General features: G+C 39.0%; 1 long non-coding RNA gene across 5 annotated transcripts in view; it reads right to left on the bottom strand.

Moving 5' to 3' along the window:
- Window positions 1-360: 360 nt before the first annotated feature.
- Window positions 361-12,765, bottom strand: part of LOC125326502 — a 143,281-nt gene continuing 130,876 nt past the window's right edge. For 3 of the 5 annotated variants that reach the window (XR_007203837.1, XR_007203840.1, XR_007203836.1), the window contains exons 7-9: window positions 8,664-11,092; window positions 4,461-4,541; window positions 361-3,971 (exon numbers count right to left, since the gene is read on the bottom strand). This is a non-coding gene — a long non-coding RNA (uncharacterized LOC125326502). The remainder of the gene's footprint in view (window positions 3,972-4,460; window positions 4,542-8,663; window positions 11,093-12,765) is intronic. The other 2 variants (XR_007203839.1, XR_007203838.1) reach the window with 2 other exon arrangements.

Raw genomic sequence — 12,765 nt, forward strand, 5'->3', positions numbered from 1 at the left:
GGGGAAATAACTTTTTTCATGAAATGACACCTGAAATAACTACAGAATCATAGAATCGGTTAGATTGGAAAAGACCTCTGAAATCATCAAGTCCAACCCATGGCTCAGCATGTCAACTAGACCATGGCAAAAAGTGCCACCTCCAGTTTTTTCTTAAACACCTCCAGGAATAGTGACTCCACCACCTCCCTGGGCAGCCCATTCCATGTTTAATCACCCTTACTGCAAATAAATTCCTCCTAATGTTCTTCACCATGGCCAAGTCCCACCCAGACATCCCTGTTTACTGTGCTTCCAGCACTGGGGTTTTTTATGATATGGAAAACCAAAGTGCAATACAGAATGTCCAAAAGCATTGGGGGTTTTTTATACATTTCTTTATTAAATGGGTAAATACCCACTTGTGTCCAAATTTCCAACTACATCTCAACAGCAAGCAGAAGAGATACTGTGGATTCAGAAGTGCAACCATATGATAAAAACTATTAGGAAGATAATGGTAACTGACTTTTATAACAACCATAGTTTAAACAAGGACTGTGTTACCATTACAGAGAGAAAACAGGCGACTTTGGTGACATCTTTGTGCATACAAATGAGAAAAAAAATAGCCTAAGGCCCATTTTGTTTATTTATTATTGCCGTCTAAGCCATTATGAGATGCTGTGAGTTTCCACATAGCAGAGTCACACAGTGCAAATGTCATGAATTCCTTTTCCTTCCTAATTCAAAATTAAAAACATTAAAGTGCATTAAATTCAAGACATTATAATTTAAATGGAGATTTTATAAAGTCACTTTGGTAGTCAAGGCTATATTGGTATTTCTGTCCTATTTTTTAAGTGCTTATAAAACAGCCATAAATACTGCTCATTTTGGAACCTGCTATCCAAGTTTTCAAGCCACAATTGATCACTCATTATATCTTTTCCTGAAAATGGGGATCAGATCAATCTTTCATTTGGGTGAGGTGAGTTTTTGGATGTCAGTTATCAGAAGCACTATGCCAGGATAGAAAAAATACATTTTAATGAAGTTCTAATGTAAAACAGAACTCTATTAAAATAATGCTCTTTGTAGTCTGCAAGAAAACAAAACCAGAACCCAAAACAATTGCTATAGTTTCTCAAGATATAATATACATTTGTAGGTTTTGGAAACAAGTTAAGAGCCAAGCCAGTAAAACAGTGAGAACATCTTTAGCTTGAATAACTGCTACTAAACTTCCCAGCTGCTACAGCTCCTACAGCTACTGAGGAGCTCAGTATCCACCAAAGCTGGAAGCAGGCAGGCTATGCATGCTCAGAGCATCTTTGTTCTGCATTTTGTTGTCCTGAATTCAAGAAAGCAGGCACCAATGCCACTTTCCAGTCGCTGATCACTCCCTAACCAGGCTTCTCCACATTTTGAACCACTCTACTGGGTGGAGAAAAAGAGTGGCATGAAGACTTGTATTTACAAGTTTTTTCACGTTTGTTTTTTTTCCTCAAGTTTTTTTTTCTAATTTTTCACCAAGCAGACTTTTACAGCAGATCCAGGAGTAAAGCTGTGTTGAATAACTTCAAAACCATCTAACAGAGGTCAGGAGAGGAGGATAGGATTATGGCCGGCTGCAGCACCCTCATGTTTGTCTCCTTTATTGTGCTGCTCACAGACCTGCTCAATCATATGGGAAAAAACTATCTTATTGGTACATGAAAAGCAAACATCTCTGGACAGAGATATCTGCAGCTGGGAAGAGGACATTTATATCACCAAACTCAACTTAGAAACACATTTTTCAGGAAGACACAATAATATTTAGAAAATCCTGTTCAGTTCTTACAGAGGACCTCAGGTCAAAAATCACAGGGCAAGTAAGGGACAGAAATTTAAAAAAAAATCTCACTAAAACATGTGTGCTTGTTAATATTCTTTCTATAATTGTTATATATTGCTGTTGGCATTAAGAGGCCTCTGAATGAGTTTGGTCTCCACTGTATTCAGTGCTGCCTGAATGTAATGAAAATAAGGGCCACGGCCAAAGAGCTTGCATTTCAAATCCACTGATCAAAGTATACACTAGCAACAATATGCAAACTTTCAAGGTTTATTAACACCAAAACAAAAAAATTAAAAAATCTTTTAGAACTGAGCATGATGATCTTTTGACTCTGAATCTGGATTAGTTTTCAGTTTGGAAGACAAAATGTATTTTAATAAAGTCAAGAACACTTTCTACTCTCTAAGGAGGTATGCATTGAAGTGATTAAAAAATGGCTCTGTGGGATAGTGAGCTTTCAACTGAATAGGTGAAGAATCTTATTCTGAGATCTTTTGAAATGGAACAGCAGCTTGGATAAATTGATATCTCTCACAAAAATATAACAGTGCAGTTAATTAACAGATTCTGATACACAAAAAAATAAAACATGACAAATGATACAGTTTCAGGACCGCTTTCAGGGGTTTTTTATAATCATTTTTTGTAAATATAATGTTTATCTTATAAATATGTCAATATGGCCCTAAGAAATGTTGAACTGTAGGGCCAGTCAAATTATCATTGAGGATATACTCTCGTCTATTGCCCTTTTCCCTTGTTTGTGGTTTATTCTTGATAATAGTTTTAGTAGATAGTAGTTAACTATGTACATCTCATAAACTATTTACTTTGTCTTAAGATTACTTAGTGTATTCAATTGTTTACAAATATTGTTTCTATATCTTGCCCAGATGCGTATTTGTTTGTTTGTTTTAAACTGAGCTCTAAACAGTTTTACTATCACCTTGCAGCTATGAAATGTGTTTGCAAGGTTAGAGAAGTGGCTATATTGAGAAAAGTAAATCAGCTTTCAGTTGATTTTTCTTTTCAGAAGAAAAAAACTAAATTCACATGTCACAAAAAGGTGGAAGAGCTGCTCGTAACAGAGAATCCTCTTTCTACAGGGAGATTGTTCAAATTCCTTCAGTCTAAGAATTTGTGCATGCACAATTTGTTTAAATATTCTCTGCCCCACTCCTCCTTCAATGAGGATAAGGCTTCCTTGCTCTTCTTGTTCATCCATGAAGCCCTTCTACTACTTTTGCTTTCGTCCCTGCTTGTCAGGCTGGACCATTCTTGAGCTTGGAGGAGGTGATCTTGAAAATCAACCAGCCCTTAGGGACTGCTCATGTATTCAGTACCATGTCCCATGGGACCCTTCCAAATAGGTCTTTGAACAAGACAAAATCTGTTATGAAGTTCAGAATTGTGATACTGATCTTGGCACTTCTCCCACCTCTCACAACCCTGAATTCCACAGCTCATGGTCACTGAAGACAAGGTTGCCCACAACTTTCATGTTTGTAAGTATCAGGTCTGTCAGGGTGTCTCCCTTTGTTGGCTCTTCTACCAGTCACATCAGGAAGTCACCATCCCTGCGCTCCAGAGACCTCCCAGATTACTTGTGTCCTGCTGTGTTGTGTCCAGCAGATATCAGGGTGGTTGGAGTCTTCCATGAGTACCAGGGCATGCAAACACAAGACTTCTTCCAGCTGTCTGCAGAAGGCTTCTTCTGTTCTTCTCAGTCAGGCTGGCACTAGCAGGCACCCCGCTCAAAAACACCCACATTATTATTCCTGCTAATCCTAACTTGCAAGTTCTGAGCTGTCTCATCATCCATGCCAGGGCAGAGCTCTGTGCATCCCTGCTGCTCTCAGACAGAATTCCCTCCATCCCCCGGGATGGTCCTTCCTGAAGAGCCCCTATCCATCCATGGCAGCGCTCCAGCCAATGCTCTGGTTCAGCCCAGATCTGTGCTTGCATGAACACAAATATGCTGTTAAACAACTGAGCCATTCCAAGGCCTAAGGCACCATAAATTTTTGTCTAAGCTTTATGTCCCTTCATGAATTAGGGCAATTCAGGCAGCAGGCAACATTCTTGTTAACAGTTCATTTTCTCTCAATCTCCTGTCAGGAAACAGCTTACAGGTCTTCCCGATGATCCTCTAGAAGAAATCATAGTTACACAGAGAATTTTACAAACAATAAATTCCTGGGGAACAAAAGAAAAAAAGACTGAAACACTGTTGCAGGACACCGAGTCAACAAATAGGAAATTTTATTGCTGTACATGCACCCTCATTCATTGTCTTTCCTGGTCCTGGTATAACAGTGGTAGAGTGAAATAAGTGCTGTTTACACACATTTTCAATCATGGCTTAGGTCAGTTCTCCATTTCTGGAGGGTAAGTGCTCTTTGGAAGCTGTTTAATTCACTGCTACCTGAGTCATGGCCATTTGCCTATGTGATACACAGCATGGTCAAGAAATGCTTCCTGGATACTTCCTACATCAACATGTGGAACACAGACTCTGGTGACCTCATACTTCAAATTCTGTACTCAAAAATCTAGAGATATTTATGACTGAATGGCCTTTGGGGGGCGGGGGGGATTAAATACACATTGTTGCACTATTAAGCGGTTAAATACTTACTGTCCCAAGAAAATATGGGAGTAAACATTCAGCCTATGCAGTCTCCTCCATCATATGTCAAAGCAAGCCATAAAAATTGACCTGCAAAACACCTATAAGTTAGTTTAAAAAAACTGGCTAACTGCAAACAGCCAGCTAAGAAAAAAAGCACTGATCTGTGGTGAGTGTTCCCAGCTGCTTATCCTTTACCACAAGGCACAAGTGAAGCTCTTTCCACTTGGATGAGAGTAACCTCTTGCCTCGTGAAGGGATGTGCTGCACAAACCCCACTCACTCACCCACAAAATCAGCAAAGGAACATCTCACTGCTAGGAGTGATGACAGCCACATCTAGCCCAGCAGTCACTGCACTTGCTCAGTGTGTTTACAACCTTAAGCACACGTATTTTACCCAGGATTATTATTGTCTTGATTACTGTACAGAAAATACACTTTCCTGGACCTTTTTCTGTTGAAATATATCACATTCACCCGTGATCATAAACATGGAAGTCAGCAAGGAGTGTTGCAATTATCACAGTGAAAGAGAACATAATTTCATTGATCCCAGCACTCAGTCCATCTGCTGCCACCAGGATATGGTGCTTCAGAGAGCAAAAAGACACTGTTCTTCCTCTGCCCCCCACTGCCTATTAACTTGCAACCCAAACCCCAAGTTTGGCAATCCTTCTCGTCACAACAAAGGTTACTGCAAAAATCTCAAACTTTCCTAATTTAGCCTAAGAGCAGTGATACATATTATAAACTCCAGAAAATACTCCAACATTGTATTCCAACACTGCTCTGGACTCTTTGAAGCTCTGCACCTTGCAGACTGGCTTGCAAAGGAAACAGAAAAGCAGGATTAATAAGTGAGCAACAGGTAATTTGTACACAATGGTGGAATAAAGCCTATCTGGTAACATAAATTGCTTACAGAATGATCCTCTGAAGACAAGTAAAAACACACAAAATAAATGTTTAATATTTGCTTATTAATGTCTACAGCTTTTTCCTGACTGACTACAAAGAGATGCCATTTAAAGTGGATATACCCAATGAGCTCAACTCTGCAACTCTGCTGGTTTCTTGTACAGTGCAGAGTGATCCTAAACTGCAATTTTTTCTTTTTTGATCTTCAAGTTTTAAGCAAGAAAAAGCATTTTCAAGCATTTTTTTGTCTTTTAATTCAGTTGCACTTTCTGCTCCCTATGGTTTAAATTATTCATAGCAAATTGTGCAGATTCAGATGTCAGCAAGTCATTGGCTAAATAATAAATTCAGTAGGACTCTGCAGCCTCTCTCATAACATATCAGAAACATCCTATACCCAGGCAGGAGTGATCATTCATTTTCAAGTAACATCTGAAGCTGGACTCATTCTTTAATGACTTTAAAGCTACTTAATGTGCTAAATGAACAGGTATTAGATGGTCATGTTTAAAAAAATTGGTTAGATCTGACTGTTATTCCCAGCTGAAATCAGTTAACATAAGAATACATGGGCCTCTACCCCAACAGTGCACTGTGACAGAAGGACCCCTTATAAGGGGTGAGGAAGAGCCTTCAGGTATTGTCTTCGTTGGAAGCACAAGCTCACCATGTGCCATCACAAGCTCTGCACACCCTCTGAGGACCAAGCTCCTTAGGACACCTCCATCACCGGTGGTTGTCTGCAGGCTGGCTACATGGCACCTCTGGAGACAGCTGGTGGGCCGGCGCGTGAATTCACAGCCCCTGGACACTGGTCTTGCTGAGAACTATAGGCATGTGCTCAAGTACTTTCCTAGCACATGAGAGTACACCAGGCTCACAGGAGAAAACATATAAAGCAAATCCTCCTATCCAGAGGGATTTATAATCTGAAAGACTGGATGGACATTTCAGAGTGTTTTATGTCCTGGGACACGTTAGAGGGAGATGGGAGAATGTGAAACAAATAAAGGGTGAAAAATAATTTTCCCATTAATCAGTTTAAGGGCATAAAATGACATCCATATATCATGGATGCCTAATTCTTGTCTCTAAATAAGGTATTTGTATGGGAACATGGCCAGTTAGGCAGCTGCCTGGTCACCCGTGGATGAGAGCAACTGATTTATGTGAGCACACTGTGCATTTACACACATGAATTACACATTTACTCAGACAGTACATGTCTGGGTTTGAAAGCCCAGATCCCAGCTTGCAAAGAACTAGGGGAGGCCTCTGAACAAATAATTGATAAACTAAAATCCTTTTGCTGTCAGATGGGCTGGGGATGCCCAGTGTAACTATGGGAGGTATCTCACAGGCAGCTCAAAGAGAACCTGACCCCGGGTAGCTGAATACTGTTCCCAGAAGTGTCTGCCTAAGGCACACAAAGAGAAGCAGAACATCAGGCTTGCTTCATGTATCAGTCTTTTTCTGTACCCCATGAGTCCATGTTTTCCTCACAGCCTTGTCTAGTTTTGAATAAAATACAAAATTATCTCCAAAATTAGACCAATCGATGCACAGAAAACACTCTGAGAACACTGTTTGACCCTAACCCATGACTGAATGCTCACAACATATTTAGCTCAACCATTTGCAAGTTTGAACAAATGCTCTACTTTCCACTAGTTTTGCAAAGTGCTCCTAAATTTAACTCTGAGTCAACACTGTACGACTGCACATTTAAGTTAACCTGCATAGTCAGCTTATAAATTTTTAAGAAGATTATCCTTCTCTAACAGTGAATGTAAATGCAAGTTGTTTGAACAAAGGCACTAATTTATCAGTTATAACAATGAATGCACCTCTTTGTCTACTTCTGACTGTGAAATATGCATTTGTCATTGAGATAAATGGAGATTGATGACAAAAAATATGTGTAAAATGCAGACTAAAAATCAGAAGTCCAGGACAGTCTGGTATGAACTGCCATTGCTCCAGCAACATCAGCGGTATTACAGCCATTTTTTGTAGCTAAGATCTGGCTGTTAGCTTCTAACATCTCAAGATACTTTTGTGATGTGCAATCCTTATGAACTTTCCACATAGTGCTGACTTTCTTTTGGTTTGGAATAATGAGAACACATTGTTTATGCTTTCACTCTGTCTACAAATATGTCTCCTGTGCAGTCAACAAGTTTTTCTTGTGCTTATTGGTATTGAAGTTATTTATGGGTCTTCACAAGTATAGGCTTGAGTTAGAAAAAAGAGAAGCATCATTGTTGCTTCTAGTCTTGACCTACAATGCAGAAAAAAGAAAAGAGCTTTATTTAAGAAATATTTGGGGGAAAAAAGGCAGAATGAAATAAATTAAATAATGGATATTCCATGAAGGACCTCCATAGAAGTAAAGGGAAAAGACACGGGAAAGAAAGAGACAAAGAAAGAGTTTAGAATAGTGATGCCACATTTTCATAAAATAATAGTTTACTCAAAGTCAGCTTGCATGTGTTCTGCACAAGGTCACATTCAGAATCACAGAAAAATGAGCAAATACCGCATTTGTGAGAGCCTTCCCTCATAGTGTCACTGTGTTCTGAGCACCTTTGTGGGATCTCTGATGTAATCTAAGGCCCCATTGAACCAAATGCTGTGTTGACAATGACCTCTCATGAGGGGTTTTGCAGTGAAAGAATCAGAATGGACACACTTCTACTCTCAACACTACCCGTGACCCATGCATGCAAAATCCACTACAACCAGTTTTCTCAACTCCTAAACTTCCTGCCTTTCTTCCAGCATTGGTGATTGCAACAACTGCAAAAAAGTAGACCCTGCCCTTGCTTTCAATCCTGTGTCAAATAATTATTCCTGTCAAATAAATAGAGCATTTCTTCAAACACAATTTTTCTCATCAGCTGTCTCAGCTGCACTTATTCTTACTTAATGTGCAGGATCTTTCAGTGAACTCCAGTAATCTATTTTAAATTTATACTCACTGACAAAATTTAATTAAATCCTTTTCTATTATTAATTTTATTATTATTATTTAATTAATTATATGCACTGTTCCCAGAAGTGGCTGCATAAGGCATGCAAAGCGAAGCAGATGAGATGAAGAAGAGAAGGAGATGAGACACCCATGGACTTCAGCAACACTGATCAAGTTCTTTGACATATACAAAAAAGCAGAGAGAGAGAAAGTGTAGATGCATGCAATTATTCTCCTTTTCATATCCAAATTTATGACTAAGGGAATAAAAAGGGCCCCAACCATCTTGAAGAGGTAGAAGGGACAAGAAGGCTCACCTGTTCTAGTTTTGAGATGATCCACTGAAGTCAGCTGGATATCCCACTGAGATACTTCCATAGGAATAAACCCAGATTACACTTCATCAGGATGCACACACTAAGGAAAAAGAGCACATATCCTCTGCTAACTGAGCACAGGAAGAGAAGGTTTAGTTGTAGAAAAACCACAAAAATATTTCCACCTACCTTTTAACACAGGGAAACCCTAGGAATCCTGTCTCATTTTAGACCAGGTGAAGAAGTACTACACTGGGTATATCAGCAAGCAGCAAAGGTACCTTCCTCAGCACTGATGGTCAGAAATGCATTTTTAAATCTCCCAAACCTTTCCCCATTATATGCTGTGATTTCCACAAGAGACCTGTCTCAGAGCACACGAACCAGACCTCTTTCAGATGAAGACAAACCCAAAGATGTGTTTCAGCCACTAACGAGCGTTCAGCCTACAAGACCAGGCTGTAACTAGCACAAAGTCCCCAAAACCGCACGTAGCACAGAGGTCAGTGCAGGTTATTTCACTCAGCAGATCCACTCCTAATGGAGCACAGTGCTTGCTAATGTAGAAAGAGTCATGTTCAACCACTGCACAAAGGGACAATGACAAGTGGGGACAAGGCTGATTATAGTCAGCCAAAATCAACTGTCAAGCCCGAACAAGCTTGTGATGAAGTACAGCTAATGTAATTATCACCTTAGGGTCCACAGAGAAGGGCACTGATAGAGTAGAAGACAAATGGGCCGGTAAGCAAGAGTCAGAGTAAAAAGCAAGGATTCCCAAACTGAAGGCTGTGATCAAGTCAGCTGTGTGGTGACAGTGAGAAAAACTGCAGTTAGTCAAAAGTAAGGTAGCGCAGCCCACAGAATGTAAGAGAGCAGTTACTTGAGCAAGGAACACAGTCCATTGTTTATGCTAAATAACATAAACTGGTAGTTCCTTAATTCCTTTGAAAGAAATAACTATGAGGAGACCCATCTTTCTTTAAATTCTCTATTCCGTTTTGTCCCTGATCTCATATTACATTTTCATCATGAAGGCTACAAGTTTTTTTCTGCAATTCCCAAGACAGGGATGTTGGTTTTTGCTTTGACATTACTAGTAAACCACACATGAATTCATAACAGCTCCCACATCCAAAGCAGACCACAGAAGAAATTACCCTCACACAAACATCTTTTTTTCCTTGATATCTGATACCATAAACCTGTTACTTCCCTCATGGATCAGAGGTCTTTGGGGAAAAACAAAATGGACAAGAATTTCTAAGGAAAAAGAAAAGTACAGTTTCTACTGGAGAACTTTTTAGAGTTTTTATTGCATTATAAAGAAGACAAGAAAACTAACCATAAAGCATTGTATTTGTAGGTCACCTTTAAAGAGTAAATAACAATTATATATACTTCATCATCCTGAGTTCTGCATATCATGTTGATGTTCCTCAGTTCATCTGTCTTTCATACTGAGAGGACTCATCCATCATCTAGTCATACACAAGCCTGTCATATGGGGGTGATAGAAGTTATCTTCAAGGTAACTCACTGACACTTCTTAATTAAATATCTTGAAATATTGCATATTATTTTCCTGTACCACCACTGGAGACAATGGTAATTACATGGTGATTCCCAGAAACATTTTATGAATCCTCAATTATTGTGCAACTAGCTGGATTTGACATTAATTCTGCTAGTCTACAATGAATTATTTGTAGTAAAATATTTGAAATATTCAGCCACCTTTTCTGAGTTATCCAAGACTGTCCATTCTCTGAAGTTACTCAGTTTGTTTATGCAAAATATCCAATGACTAGATATTTGAAAAATTCCTGATGATTTTGACTGGGTGATTTCCAAGGTAACAACAAGTTGCAACACATCCTTAAAACAGCCATCCTAAATTAATAAATATTTGCTCTTATAAACATTCATAAGACGTGTGAACTCAAGGACACAAATTCCTCACATTTTCATTATCTTTCTTACCAAAAGGCATACAGATGTAGCAAGTGTTGCTTTATTAGGTGAATGTAGGGCCTGTTCTGCAGCATCCAGAGCCTGCCAAAGAATTCATACATTTCTAGATTTCCAAGTATAAGAGTGGTTCACATTTCTGCCTGTCCAACTCCTTCATGAAATTTTGGTGCCAACCAGAAACTTCTTCCAGGGAACTGACAGCCAAAAAGCATTTTTAAAAATACAAATACTCTTGTCCCCCTGCAAATCTGATCATTTGATGAGCATTGCTTTATATGCTCATTCCAGTTACCACATCCTGTTTATTGTCGGTGCTATTTCTGACCATGCAATTTATTGATATTTATTATGTTTGTTACAAATGGATCTTGCAATTTCTCTGGAGTTTTCTTCCTCTTGTTTCTTCCACTGAAAAGTGCAGTTCATCCCAGGGTGTGTCACAGGCAAGGTGCTTTCTGGAAAGACAAGCAATGGATGAGGCAGTTCAGAAAGAAATTAGCAGACAAGGACAATATAAAACTTACTTTGATACTTGGAAAGAGTTCTGTCCTCCTAAAAATTCAAAATCTCATTTTATCCCCTCATTTTCACTAATTATAATTGCAGGACATAAATCCACACTAGTGTCCCCAAGGGTCTCCTCCAGATATTTTGCTTCCATGTGCTGTGAGGCTATTTTCTCCTTTCAGTTTCCATCTCTCTTATTCTCTCTAACTCCTGTTATTTGCTTTACCACTTCTCTGCTAAGCTCCAGGTCCCAGCAGACTCTCCCCCTCCAGTACTTTATTTGCTTTAATATGCTTCTTGCCTGAAAAAAATGTTATCTGGTTTCCTCCACTTCCACTAATTTTCTTCTTCTCTTCATCCTAAACATCACTATTTCCTGAAGCACATTAAGCCAGCTGAATATTTAACTGCCAAAATACAGTCTCAGCTATGCACTTCATTTTTCTTCTCATCCCCTTTTTCAAATGTTTCAGTGTTTTCCTGCTCTCATGGCTGAATTACCAGTTTAAATATATCACCACTATTGTTGACCCTGGCAAATGAGGATATTGAAACACTTCTGCACTGCCCATGGGTTCTCTGCCCCTGTCACTCAGCCATCAATCATGAAATCCAACCATTGTGCTCCACCAGATCGTGCACACAGCTTAGGGGGCTCTCTCTGACTGTCATCAATATTGCCCATCCTTGAAAGACCTCAGCCATGTTTTGAAAGGTATCTTCTAGATGTTTCCTCTGCTAAACCAGTCACACTCTGTGTTCCTAATCCCAGTACCTTTGCCACAGTGTCTGCTTTTACTTTACAGAGTGCACCATGACTTACTTCACAGAGTACAGGCAGGGAATACTTATCACCTGCAGAAGTGTTATGATCATTTCCTTCTGACATTTTATGCTATTAAGTGGCATAAACTATGATGAAATGTCATCATTCAAATACAGCAACAAAACAAAGCTGACTCTAAACATGAGCTGACTACAGAGTGTGTGGAAAACGCCCCCACTTTATCAGCAAATAGTGGAAAAGTAGTTGATAATTTATGTCATAGCATTCAAAGTTTCTGAAGTCATACATTATTCATGGAAAAAGCCATCTACTTGTGTCTTTAAAAAAGACACACTAAAAAGTACAATGTTAAAAATAGATGGCATTTTATTGGAGATCATAATTATTTAAAAAGTTGGCAACAGGGCTTTTTAGTTCCTAAAATGACCTTTCAAGATTAAATGAGGAAAAGAAAAGCTTCTCTGAGGAAGAAGCTGTGAAAAACTCCAGTGCATAAAGAAGGCATTTACCTTTAATCTGAATTTTAGTATATTCTCCAATGAGAACAGAGACCAGTAAAATCACATTCAGAAGTACTACTAAATAGCAGTGTAGGTCTGCCAAATGACAGAATTTGTAACCTTGTTGTGACCAAAATTGTCATGATACATCTGTAATTCGGAAATGCAAACTTTTCCTGGGCAGTAAATGAGAAATGCACAAATATATTGAAGATCATAAACATGAGCAGAGAGCAATCCCTGAGTACCATTTACCTGTCTCAGTGTTGCCACATATATTATCAGTAAACAGATTTGCTTTCATTTCCCTTAACCAGTGTTCACTCTTCTGCTT

The sequence above is a fragment of the Corvus hawaiiensis genome, chromosome 5 (genome assembly GCF_020740725.1).
Source record: "Corvus hawaiiensis isolate bCorHaw1 chromosome 5, bCorHaw1.pri.cur, whole genome shotgun sequence".
NCBI lineage: Eukaryota > Metazoa > Chordata > Aves > Passeriformes > Corvidae > Corvus > Corvus hawaiiensis.